Consider the following 14,185-nt stretch of genomic DNA (forward strand, 5'->3'; position numbering starts at 1 on the left):
GATAACAGGTTTGTTTCACCGCGCTGCCAGATTAAGCGGCACGTCTAGGAAGAGAAAGAGCACGGCTGGAGCAGGTATGGCTTTATAGAGCAGAATGTTGCAATCGTTCGATCGGGTCATGCGTGTGAGTGCGGTTTGCGGATCGTTTCGAGCTTTGGCGGATTTGGTGACAATGTTTATGAGTACCATTTCTCCATCGACGGACGGGTCTGTTGGCCTAGGTATTATGGTTGTGGTGCGCGAAAGAAATAGTTAGCCTGAAACGGCAGCAAGGGAGAAAAAGCACCCGGGTCCACACATATACATGGCCACTTTAATGTCGGTTTTGCGATCGATCGTCTACTGATTGGACAAGATGCCATTTCAATCGGTAGACGCGAACGCCACAAACCAGATGACCCACTGACATGCGGTAAAAATCCAGTACACCTAATAAACAGCATGTCAGGGCCGAATGTGAGCAGAACTTACTTCTTAAGGATTCGTTTTATTCGAAACGTTGCTGCAATCAGCTGGTTGTAATGCATCAAATGTGAATTTTACTTTCAATCATCAAAACCTGCTTCAGATTATTGAGTTAAACAAATATAGGAATGAAATTTCAGTCTATGTCTATTTGGTATATAAATTTGATGTCACGTTGTCGACGAAGTAAACTAAATTATCAATATTTTTTCATTTTTATTTTTTTTTAAATAGAATTAATAGCCTTTTTTATAAAAGTGTTCATTATAAACATCTTACATACTAGTTTCAACAATGATTGGAAACCATTGTCACGCACAGAGAAACGCACAGAGTTTACAAAGAACATTGAAGGATCGTTATATTAATCACAGCATTGTTGTTTTCAACAATGTCGATGGCATAATTTGTAAACAAACATAGGATGAGAATCCTTTTACTTGAACAAATGTTACTTAAGATAGGTAGGAAAGGTAAGGCAAAAGGGGAAAGGCAGTTTAGGAAATTTTCCGGAACGATGTCTGCTATTTTTTGCAACAGTATGCTCCATGGATAAGATACCCAAGGACACTTGGCGAATTTGTGCTCCAGGGTATCTACCTGGGAGCATACTGAGCATGCCGAAGACACTCGATGCATCCTCAGCATTAGCAGTCCGTAAGCGATTTTGTTGTTGACTAGCAGATAGATTGTAGTTTACTGGACGGACGACAGTTGTTGGTTGCTGATGTTCGTCCAAACGCATCGCCAATTTACGGAAGGTGACTACAAGGCTATTTTTGCATCCGGAAGTTTACAAAACCATAAATGGAAGTTGTAAGTTTTGCCAACCATAATCTGTCGAACGGTGTTAGTGGTAATGCTGGTCTGGATTGAGAAAGTCGCCAAATATCGCCGTTCTAATAATGTGTAATTTCTAATAAAATATCTTGTCCACTCTGAGTTTTTAGTTTAACAATAAACATATCGTGTGGTTTGAATTCACAAAGCTGTCAGGTAATCTGAAGATCCTGAAGCTCAATTCGATATAATTCTTGAACTTTTTCGATCCAATTTCGATTTGAATACTCTTACTTTTGATGGACTATACAAGCAAAGAATACATTTAATTTCCTAGTTGTTGTACTTATTATATCTACATGAATACATGGAAAAGTGATTTTCTCAGTCAGTGGAACTCGTTAATCGCTATTCCAATTATGTTGCAAGAATAATGAAGATTTATGGAAAAAGATGTCTAGATAATAACAGTAACCCTGTAACACAACGCTACCCGCTAGAAGGAAAATGTTCAAGTTATTAGCGTATATTAGGTATAGTAACAAACATAGGATAATATTAAGGACTATCGATGACCTCCAATAAAACATAGAAATATCTAGATTACTTGGTTGAGAAATTCCAGAGTTACTGATGAATTCATCTGATCCAAGTGCTCGAATCCTAGCCTAGTCGAATCCTACATAAGTGTGATTTACAAGATAGTAACACAGCTATAATATTATTGCTTTAGGAAGGTCTTACCTGTCGAGCATTATTTATAGCATGTCTAAAAATAAACTATCGAAGGACAATTTCAAATCGGTGTAGATGCATTCCGCTTTTTTCCCCACGCTTCTCGAATACTTTGAAACAAATGCGATTAAATTTTTTGGAAGTTAAGCAATAATAAGGAAACAGCCAAAAACCAAATGCAAGATAATAAAATAAATAAAACACACTTAAAAAAGGAAACGATGACTTGAAAATTATTCTCAACTCATTACCAAACATATAGTGGTAATGAATAACGTGCGATGATATAGAATAGCCATTCGAGTCCAGCGTCAGCTACACTAAACGTACCCTTAGCCCCCCGGGGGTCAACCGGTGTCGGTCGGACGATTAATGTTGAGGCTCTGCAATGGCGGGTGGGAAGGTTGCAATGTTAATAGTGCCGATACATTAACTATCGTCGAAAGCGATCATTCATTTGTAGGCCTAAGCAGCAGCAGGCATCGAGCACCGAGAGGTTAGAGGCCGTATCCACGGTATCCGCGGTAAGCTCGAAGAAGTGGCTGAGGCGTTGATCTGGGAACCTACGAATCATCCAGCGTTTCGCACCGGAGTGGGACAAAACAGCACCGACACCGGCATCAGATCGGTATCGGGTTTTGAACGGGTTCGCGACGTCACGGCGTTAACCTTTTGCACGGTTCATACCGGATCGTAGCAGCACCAGCAGCAGACGTTATTGATTTTGCACCGGCCCTACACGGTACCTTCATTACGGTACGAAAACAGTCAGCTGGTTCACAGGAGACGATGCGATTGAAGGATTGGTTAGCTGTTTGTTCTCTTTGTCTTTTTCATCTTTAGCGCATGGTTGTGTTTTGTGTGTTTTTTTTCTTCTTCTGGCGATCCTACTAGAAATTGCACGGATCGTACCAACATGCAGCTAAACCGAAGGGACATCAAACTCCATGAAGTTTGCAACGGAGTCAAGGAAAAAAACAACAAAAAACCCAACACGTGTTGTGTCTGCAGCGGTTTTGTGTCGTTGCTCAGTAGGTTAGAGAGGAAAAAAAAAACGCGCACCCTGATCACCCCGATTCGTCGGCCCTTTGGCGAAAAGGGAATTAAACAACAGCAGGGACCCCGTGGCATTATGTAATCCGTTTAATTGTGCACGTAGTTCAAATGGTTCAGAATTTGCATACGCGATCACCGAACCATTCAGTGGATCGATCGTCCCGATCGGTGTGGGTAATATTTTTCGCAAGCTGCAGCATATTTCCACTCTTCAACAAATTTCCAATCGTTTCAATCGCTTGCGTGCTTTTGGGGCCGAACATCAACAACGGAACGAAGAGTGAAGCTTTCTATCATAAGGCAATGAGCCCTGTCGGTAACGTTGCATTGTCCCTTGATGATGGTTCGGTGTAACACTTGTGATAACGGTGTAATTGAGTGGCCTATTTTCTAGTGTGCTTTGGTGGTTGTGTTCGACTATGACCCCCGTATAGTGATGAGATGTTACGCAAATTTGTCAATCAACTGGAATATCCAAAGTCATGTGAAACAATTATGGCTGTAAAGGATATGATTGTTTGCATCGTTTAATATGGTAAATTAAGCTAATAATCGTTAGATTTTTCTTGGCAAGACATTTACAAAATACATTCTATAAAGAAAAATATTAATAGTTACAATAGTTATGTAAAATTGTTTTTTTTTGTACATATTCTATTGACACAATTTTGAAATGAATAATTTATTTATTCATTAAATTTCGCGCCGTTAAGTTTGCAGCCGTTTATTCCTATGTAAAAGTCCAGTTCATTTTTTTGTGTCCCAAGAATCCTATAAATTCGCACCTAGTGTAAAATTATTTCCTATCGAGTAACCTATAATTAATTTCACTATAGTACTTTACCGAAATGAAATAATATAGTGACATTGAAAATTGAGGTGGTAAACCTGTAATATTTATAAAGAAACAAATAGTTCATCTTATGATTCAAAGTCTTTAACTTTATTCATTTATATTCAATTATTACGGCATTTAGCCATATTGCCAGCCTCAAAAGGCTGAAGTGTACCACAAGTTTAATTATATAAAAATTGGTAATTAAACGTTCAATTGAAGTTAAGTCGTAAAGTACTTAAAGGTTTTGTAATATTAAAGATAAATTAATTTATTAATCTTACGATGCATTATAGTTTTCTGGTTTATGGACGGGAGTAATAGATATGCTTCTGGACGCAATTAAATGTGTTTTCACAGTATGAGTTCAAATTTATCTTAAATTTTCTATAAATAATTCATGTTTAATCATCAGCTTTCTACTTATTTTTAAAAGATTTTAAAGATGTTGAAAATACTAAAAAAAACTTAGTGATTCTTACTAAGTAACTTTAGTAAGACTAAAAGGCTTAGGAAGTACTTAAACACCATCAATCATAATAGAAAAATTGTTATAATAAAGAAAATAATAAAATTAAAACAACACACAGAAAGGCCTTTACAAATGTCATTTTATTTCATTTTAAGTATTTCTTTTTTATGGAATGTTTTTGTTTAAGATGGAAATTTATTATCCAGTAAAATGCAACGACCGATTATGCGCGTTCCGTATTAAAATAACTAAAGATTATTTGTGAGATTACACTTTGTACACCACAATGTGACAGTTCAGCGAAACATTCCTTTTGCCCGGTGAGAAACGCAGAAACAAAAACACGCCAACATCGACAAACCATTTCCAACCGACGCCGTAATCTCCACTCCGGTTCCAGCTGAAGAAGTCCACTGATTGGCCTACGGCTGGGCAGTAGATTAGCATGAAGGTACGGTAGACCTTGGGTACTTAATCCGTCTGTCAATCGAGACACCAATGCCAGAACTGCCCGTACCACGGTCGGTGTGTTTTGTCGCTATATATATTTTTTGTCTTACGCTTGCTTTCATTGCACGCACCTTTTTGGTGACCACCCCCGCATCAAACTTTAGTGTCGCAAACGATTCCAAATGGTGGGTTTTGTGGTGCGCTGGATAAGGACGATGGAGTGAAAGATATTGTATTACTTTTTTTTTATACACCACACACTTTTGCACAATCATCAATCAGACGAATACGCTCCAATGGGATAGAAGCCGTTGATGACAGACGACAGGTAGCGCGATCGTGATGACCCCATTGCGTTCAACCGTACCGGTAATGATTGAAAGATGGAGCAAGCTGAGATGAAAAAGTGGCCGAATTTGAAGCGCAGTCAGTGTCGCAGGAGCGTGTTAGTGGCAAGCGATTGTCGTTTGGACGTAATTTCTCATTCAAGGTGAATGAAAAAGATAATTAGTATAACATTAAACTATAATTTTTAACGGCAGTAAAATATCTCCAAAAAGTGCATGTTAATTATCTCAATTTGTCACAGTGCGTAGCATAATTATAAGGCGGGTAGTTTTTGAGAATAAACGGAACCGGTTTTTTAAAAATATTTTTTAATATTTCTAGGTTTGGTAAAGTATAGCTCCATATTTGTACAACAATTTTAAAAATGTTTATCTAAGTCTTAAAGCATTTGAAGTACTGTAAAAATTATAAATTTTTAAAAATGTATTGTATATCTTGCAATGAAATTATGCGAGTTAAAAAAACTTTTTTTATTTTTTTTCAACATATAATAAATATTTTACTGACTGTAGGATAGCATAAAATTAGGTACTTTTTTAATGACAGAGATTACATCTGAAAGCTCTTTATATCTATTCTGGAATATTTGTAACGCCTATCACATTACTGGCCTGATGATCTTGGACACTGCTGTTAAATGGATGTTTTTATAATAAAATGCGGAAAACTACATCCTATGCAGACAACAGAAAAAGTCTGCCAGCTAGAAACAGTTGTTGATCGTTGTGTAAGCGATGGTGTCCCTCAGGGTGTTTCCGTTTTTTTCTTCTTCTCTCGGTTCGCCTTTTGCATGAAACTAGCAAACTTAATTATGTCAGTAACGAAGCCCGCAGTAAATGAAACCTTAGATTGAAAAAAGAAATATTTTTTAATGATGCTGTAGATTTTATGAATGAATAATTATTGCGCTAGAAGCGTTGTTTTTTGCTTCTGTGAACTCTACAAACATGAACATTATTGATGGTTTACGTTTTTTAGCGTGAATTCGTAGCAAACAGGAAATGAGTCGATGCATCATTTTTATGAGATAAAGTTTTGCTGTTTAATTAGTTTCCCTGTACGCCACATCCAATCCCGGACTGATTATGATCGATTGACGAAAGAGAAGGAGAATATGGTAAAGGTTAACCTTCAAGGACATCTGGTTAGTTCTGACGATCATTTTGCGAAACGTTTTTTTTTCTTCAATTCTTTTCTATTCCTAACCCAACTAGTTATGGTTTAATAGTTCAATAAAAACTTAAAGAGCCATTTAAACGAGGGTGCAGTAAATAAGGTATATGCTATACCGGTTGATTTATTACGAACGAATAGGGGTATTATGGAAGCTCTGTGAAGCTTTTGAAAGATCACAACGAAGTCTTTGAAGAAATCGAATGTTTAGAGGAATGATACTCGTGCATTGAAATATTTAGCTAAACAATATGTCTTACTAAATTTCGAATTAAAGAAAACAATGAAAAAAAAACTGTGACTATGCTTCTGAGAAAGAAATCTCCTTCCTGAACACAATCTCGATTCACTTTTCACACCTCTCCCCGCAAAGGAGAGGGGTTGAAATGTGCTCCAAATAAAACCATCCGACCCGTTGCATTATAACCTTCAGCAACACGAACCATCGGTGAAAATGACTGCGAAGTAGGTTTATGTCCCGACACCTGTGACCTGCACCGATTGACAGCGACAGCTAAATGCAAAGCAATATCACCTCCACCGGCATTAAGATATCAAATGGTAACGCTGGCGGTCGACCATGGTGTCTACTTACGCGTTTAGTACAGCTTTTGGTGCGTTTACGAGATTCGGGGTGTTTTGCAATTCTACGACAAAGCTTACGAGATGTGCGAGAAAAAATAAATTAATAATAAGGCCAATTCGGAACGGCATCGACTTTTCGGACGGTGAAGATAATTCACGTTCAACCGCTTTTTGTTTTTGCTTTTTGCATTTCGTTCACATATGTTGCACCGATGGTGCTAAATGGTTTTGCTAAAATGAATTCGTATAAGTGTCATCGTATAAGGTCGTAAAAATTCAAGTAGCCCGGTTGGTGACCGACCCCGATGACCCTGGCAAACTCATTCATTGCTGGTGAGACATGGTTGGAAAATGGATCTTTCTTGCGTTGTGATCGTGTTGCCAGATGAAGTACGGCGATCATCGGTCGTTCGTCGCCGACAGTTTCGCACAGTTGCCGAATTTTAAACCAATCGTGCGGAGTATGTAATATGGCAGGGAGTGTGGTGGGTGTTTTGCAGAAGGAACTAAGACAACAAAAAAGAATGAAACACAGCAAATGAGAACTGATTACGAAATTGGCTCTTTTTCCTTTCGTTCGTTTCATCTTTCATTTCAATAACGGGTGCAAGGTAAGAGCACGGTTGATGTCGTGTGAGTGACTGCCAGGTGTCCACCACTCGTGAAACCATTCGACCAGCAGTCCGACCCGCAATAAGATGTGGTTGGCGCAGTCGCCAGTTTCACATGGATTGGGAAATTCCGCTGCAAGCGCTGCAGTGCTAGAGTGCGCTTCATGTTCTTCTCGCGACACCCAGGTTTCGGTTTTGGGTCGACCCCGTGCCACGTTCCTGGCCCGCGGGACGATCGCCTCTGGGGACATAAATAAATCTCCAATATCTACCTCATCGAGTGGCTTGCGTTCGATGGAGGCAGACTGTCCCAGCCAGCCCCCGGGCATTGAATGCATTGCATCCGTTTCGGTGTTTCAAGCAAGGGCTCACAAGTGCGTTTCGATTGAGCTTCCTCGTTGTAACGCTGCTAATGCACACTGTGTTGGTGTACGTGTGTGTGTGTGTGTGTGTGTGTGTGTGTGTGTTCAGGTTTTATTTTTATTTTTCACTCCTCCCACAGCCCTTGACCCAAATCGAGCAAATCTTTCAAACGGATCTCGTGACAAAAAAAAACCAAACAACAACCACAAAAGCGCACCACACAAAAAGGGTTCGTCGCTTGTGCGCGGTCGCTAACGCACCAAATCTTTCGTTCTTGTTTTCTTCCATCCGAAATCGATTGCAGCGCCACAATGAAGGTGTTGTGCCACCATACCGTATACGGTGATGGAACGTTAATCGATGGGTTTGGGCACATGTTTTGGGTTTAGCTCCCTCCTCCTTTCGTCTACGTATATTCACCCTCTTTCTCTACGAAAAAAAAAAACAATCAAAACGCAAGAACGAACAAGAAGAGTAGCATTTCTTCACTGCACGACACGGCCACCCGTGTTTTACGATACGATCGGTGCCCGTTATCGGTGCTGGTTGTACAATTAATTATTTTTAAAAACTTAAACCCCTCACTCAATCCATCGAGCGCGCTACCGGGCATAACTGTGCGTTGCCACACATTGTTTGCCCCACAAGAAGGAAGGCGTGGGGCTTACGATGCTGATGATTTATCTTCGTTTTGGTTTGCCGCGGTTGCTGTTGACTGGCGTTTATGTGTGAATTTGATGATACGTCAATTAAAAGCTCATTAAAATGATGAGATGTTCAAGCAGGTGAGCAGACAAGATGAATGTGGATAGAAATTAATAGAAAAAAAGTGTTTAAATACTATCGTGTGCTCACTTTTCTAAGTGGTTACACTTAATGTAGGCAGAGGCAAAGAAAATTATATTGCTTGTCAATCATTCTTAAAAGTATTGGAATTTTTAAAAATTACTAGTGCTGTCTAAAAACCCAAGAGCGCATTAAATCTCAAATGAAAAAGTACTTCAAACTGGCTATTGGAAAAATCTGATGCCCTGTGCAAAAGGAAATTGAAATAGAAAATTAGGGTGTTGGAAATGGCGGCTGTTGGGCTTCCAAGTAGTTCTCCAGTAGTAAAACTAGTCAGTTGAAGTTTTAAAATAACAAGTGATTTGTGAGTTGTCCGGAATCGGACTCAATGACTTCAAAAATTTCCGCAACCAGAGTTAAAATAACATTGAATATTCATATTTTTATTATATATTATATTATTATAAGCCGTGGTCATGTAAAATAAATAAATGTTTCAAATGATATTTTTGCAAATTTTCATTTTTTCTCAAGGTTTTGTTCGATTAAATCTAGAAATACAGATGTGTGACCAATTTAATTTATATTGATTACACAATATATTATAGGCAAAATAAGTCATAATTTGAATATGACTAGATATAATATGACTAGGTAGATATGTTAAAGATATTCTTGAACCTTTTTATTGGACCTTATTCTTTACTGTAGTTATCCTTTAACCTCCAAAAATGAATGTGCTGCTAATGTTGCTACTATAAAATAATCTCGTAAGTAGGTAGCTTACTCAATTATTCAAAGATTTTTATATTTTTAATTGTATTATTGACATTATTCAATCATTTTAAATTATGATAGAAAAAAAATATTTTTAAAACATTTCAGACATTTCACGTGTCATTCATTCCAAAACAGATATCAACGCTCAATATGGTCATACATAAAAGTGGAGGTCTCAAAACAGTTCATACGCTCCAAACGTTAGTGTCTTAATTAAAAAGGACAAAACAGAGGGAATGACTCAAATTATGTACCGCTGGATGTTGAATTCCTTTTAAAGTAGCCTTATTTGCTATCCACCAAGTCTAAATTGTATTGTCTAGTTTACATCGAAACGTCGCTGGAGCGATTACAGCGCACGATAGTGTTTTGCTGCTGCATCGAACTAACCTGCCCAAGGCAGCCACAAAACTACGCAGGCCGGCCATAAGATGCGCCATAAAAAAGGCATCAATAGATTCGTGACTGAAATTATTGGTCGATTCTTGAGCTGCATTTTAACCCATTCCCATGTTACATGCCACAATGGGTTGAAGCGCACGCGCCCTTGCCTGATGTTCGAGAAAAAAAGCGAATGCCATTTCCTTGGACCATTCCTCAGCTCATCAAGATCAAGATCAATCGCACGCCAGGCTAGGTGCATGAAAGGCTGAGGCTAAGGGAAGGTTGATTTTGGCGCGGCAATCAATCTCCACCGCATCCTTCTTTGGGAGACGTTGGTTACGATGTCTGGTTTTATTTCGTTGTTGTTAAAGATTGATTTCGTCTGTGGCCCTCGCTCGCCCGCACGCGTTTCGCGTCTTGGTGTTCGGGAAGCTTTTGTGTTCGTTTCGCGTTTCTAATCAATTTTGAAAAACTCTCAATCCAGCGTTGGCCCTCCAATGTCACCGGTACGTGATGCGTCCCTGGCAACGTTTCCCGGGCACAATAATTACCCGAAGCCGGAATGAAGCATTCCGCTTTCTGTATCGGTTTTGCATCATGCGAGATACGGTTACGGTTGTTTGCTCTTTTTTTGCTTTTATTTTTGTTCGCTACAATACCCAATTTGATTGATCGGAAGAAACTGGCGTGACATAAACACACATAAAATAGCTCCAACCGCGGCAGGGGCGGCGAAACCATGGCGGAGTGGCCACGTTTAGAGAGGTGTTTTAGGATGCACGATTGTAAACGGCAGATCAGAAGTCCGGTCAGAGTGTCCGTCCGTGAATGAAGTTCTCACACATATGGCCTTTGGCCGTGATGTGAAGATTGTGATGCGTTTTGTCTCTCTCCTTCTCTCTCTCTCTCTTTGTATATTCTGCGAAGAAAACATTCAACTGCCCGGCGGGGCATCTTGGGCAATCCGTGCTGTGCCGGCATTTGGCGGTGTGGTTTCGTGGTTTTTGGGCACAATTATGAGCGTTCTAGTGGTGCGGTGGTTCACGCGCTGGTAATTGAAACCTTGTAAAGTGTGTGGTAAACGAATCGAAACCAACCACATAGGTTAAAGTGGTGGAGAGGGTTATGGTATTTTCTTCTTCTCCTGAATCGTTTATTTTTGTTTTGTTTTCTAATACTTTGCTACCGACCCGGTAAGGTAAGTGAGCAAATCTAATGCGTGCAAAAATTAAACGAACAGCATGAAATCGTTCAAATGGTTTCCGTTTTTGTCGGCTCGTTTAAGCTACCATCAATTATGCCTTCGTTAGAGCGATGAAGAGATCATACGTGATTGGTTTGGGATGAAAAATGGATTAAATTAGTGTAAAGGTTACTTAAACTGTTGTTGTTGTTGAAAATATGGCGAACTCATCTTATTTTCTTTATGCTTCAGGGACGACCATTCTTAAAGTTTGGTTCGAATAGCGAGAACGAGATTTTGGCTAAACGTAATGGACGAAAAATAAATAAATTATATTTTAATAATACCCGATTACCGCTAGTTTCATTTGAAATATATGTAGGTAATGGATGTTAAATCAATGATTGTTATATATTTTTTTATGATTTTTACATTGTCAACTCATTTTTAGGGAAATTTCTTTCGCATTAAAAAACATCTTTCAAATATTTGTTTAAGTACGAATTTACTTTATTTAAATTATGAAATATTTAAATATATTAAATATATTCAAGAATCTAGTAACATTTCACACTTTATTCTCCAAAAAAGTAATTAATTTTCTCAAATAAATTTATCGAAGTTGGGTAGGTCTGTTGGATAAGTAGGAGACACAATCTAGCTTGTCGTTAAACCTAGTAATATAGTGAATTAAAACTTGAAAAGTTTTATCAATGTTTTAAGTTTGATAAGTAAGAAGAATTTACAAATTCGGTATCTGCTTAAATAAATATCAATATGTGTAGTGTTTGTATTGTAGAATGTTTTGTTTATTGAATTCAAAATCAGCTTATGTTTGTTTAACTTATGTTTCTTAATTTTTCATACTTTTTAATATGTTGTATTGTACTTGTTTATTTTTCATCGATATCAAGAAAATAAAACCCTTACTAATTATTGCTATAAATATTACTTTGATTGAACCATATTCCATCAGTTTTATCTAGAACGTTCAGGCCATATTTTTTCGGGGTTAATTTGCAATCAGCGGTTTCAAACAAATTTTTCATTTTTTGAAATTTTCATAGTCAGTATTTTCAATAAAATGAATACACAATATGAAATACATCCAAAATATAAATATTTAAATAAACACTCGAGATGGTGCTAAGAGAAATTGTTTTGCAAAACCCTATTCGTGGTATTCACTTGCGTTTAACATGAAAAATGTTTTGAAATCAAATTGCATACTAAAGCTATCTGAAGAAATTTGTAATAGTTTGATAATGTTGATAATAGTTTGTAATAGTTTGATAATGATAATGATGTATTAGTTAAGATGAAACTTTGATTTATTACTAAATTATATTTATTTCTAAAACAAATCGTAAATGAAGTGTCAAAAATCAAATTCTATCGAAAAATCCAATAAATATTGAACATTTTTCAGTTTTGCTTCGGAGATAAGTTTTTTAAGGCCAAAGTAGTATCATTATTTGTTGGATTATGATTCGGAACATTTTATCGTAAGTTCTATAACCAATTTACTTTGAGAACTCCTTTTAAACACTTTTATTGTATACATCATATCCAACAAAATAGCTACTGCAACGGTTCTCTTCCAAATGCGTCGAAGTATCTCTCCAAAATGTCCCTATTGCCCTTTGGATGAAACTTTGGAGCATAAGTTCGCTTCATGCCCGAGGGTTGCTGCAGCATGGAGCATCTTAGGGCAACAAATAACAACTATCCTTCCAAACGCGACATTAAGTTCCAGGACTTGCATACTCCTCTACTGCATGGAATTAGACCGGCAGATAAGAGTATGATTTTAAAACTGTTTGCAAATTATGTCATCCACATCATTGGAAACAAAGATGCTGTGATTGATTTAAACGTCTTGCAATGTAGTATAAAGTAAAGTAAAAAAAAAATGTTTTTAGTAACCTAACTAAACACACTGAATAAACGTTTTATAAAAAAAAAAAATATCAGAGCTTCTGTTTTACCATGTTGTAAAAAAATGTAATTTACTTTGATTGTAGTACAATTTTCAAAACACTCATCACTGATTGAATCACAAATATGTAAGAATTTGAAATAAACACAATTTTTTTACTAACTTTTAGTACAATAAAAAACCAGGCAATTTTTTTTCTTGTTTGTTTCTTCCTAATCTAACCACGATATAAAATCTACCACTTCACAAAACAGATCACATGTAAAATTGATATTTTTTTGATATAAACCCAAAACGTTTGATCGATCCTGCTATTGCGGCCCAAGGGTCCAGAATGAAGTATGCGCTACGATGGCTACGGAAGCTTTAATGCAAAGCCACGCTCGTACGGTTGCTGCTGCCGAGTCGTAAACCCATAGAAGACGGAGAGCTGGATTGAGAAGAAATCCTCCACCTAATGCGATCATACGTCGCGATCATCGCGATCCGCGATGGAAAGGGAACCATTTCGTACCAGTGAATCGGCTGACGATGGGGTTGTGTTCTACCCTGCTGCTACGCGGAGCATGCGACCACGGCTCTCCCCCAAATCTCCCACCAGCGATTGAATCGAGGGCCCAAGTGTCCTACTCATTACTCTCACTTTTAATCGCATACTGCGGCACGTTATGTTTCTACGTTTGGTGGTAACGATTTCATTGCTCCCTCTCTCTCTTTCTATCTCTCTCTATCTCTCTGTTCGAAGTTCTCTTGAGTTAAACCAATTCCTTCAAACTCACCCCCTTTTGCACCCCCAATCCACCCCTTTACTTTCGCTTTCGATCTCACTCTCGCTTTCTTGTGCATCGCGTGCATAGAACGGTGCTCTCTGGCAAAGAAGATCGAAGGAATGGACCCAACTGACTCGTACGTCTCGTACATCGGTCAACCTCCTCCAACGTTTGGGAGGGTAGATGGAGGCTTTTGGAACTTTTCAATGAAAACTTGTACCGCGTTGAGTTCCTTTTTCGCGATCCCACCCGGCCAACCAACCCCTTTAAGGACCCTGCGCTCGCTTGATGGTTCGTGGGAGTGTTTGGATTTTCTGTTTGCCCAATGGCCCCTCTTGCACTACTCTTCTTCTAGCCACCTCTCCCACTCTCCTCTCTCTCTCTCACTTCGTCAGATGGATCCCTTCTCATGGCAGCAGTAGAAGCGATTTTTCACCCTAGCGAGGGTAGGAGCACTGTACAGCCTCCCG

The 14,185-nt window shown here is 38.3% G+C and overlaps 1 protein-coding gene across 1 annotated transcript in view; it reads right to left on the reverse strand.

The window, feature by feature from the left end:
- LOC125772037 (bifunctional heparan sulfate N-deacetylase/N-sulfotransferase) overlaps window positions 1-14,185 on the reverse strand; it is a 670,071-nt gene that overhangs the window by 228,628 nt on the left and 427,258 nt on the right. The gene's annotated exons all lie outside the window — the stretch shown is intronic.

The sequence above is a fragment of the Anopheles funestus genome, chromosome 3RL (genome assembly GCF_943734845.2).
Source record: "Anopheles funestus chromosome 3RL, idAnoFuneDA-416_04, whole genome shotgun sequence".
In the NCBI taxonomy this organism is placed as follows: Eukaryota; Metazoa; Arthropoda; class Insecta; order Diptera; family Culicidae; genus Anopheles; species Anopheles funestus.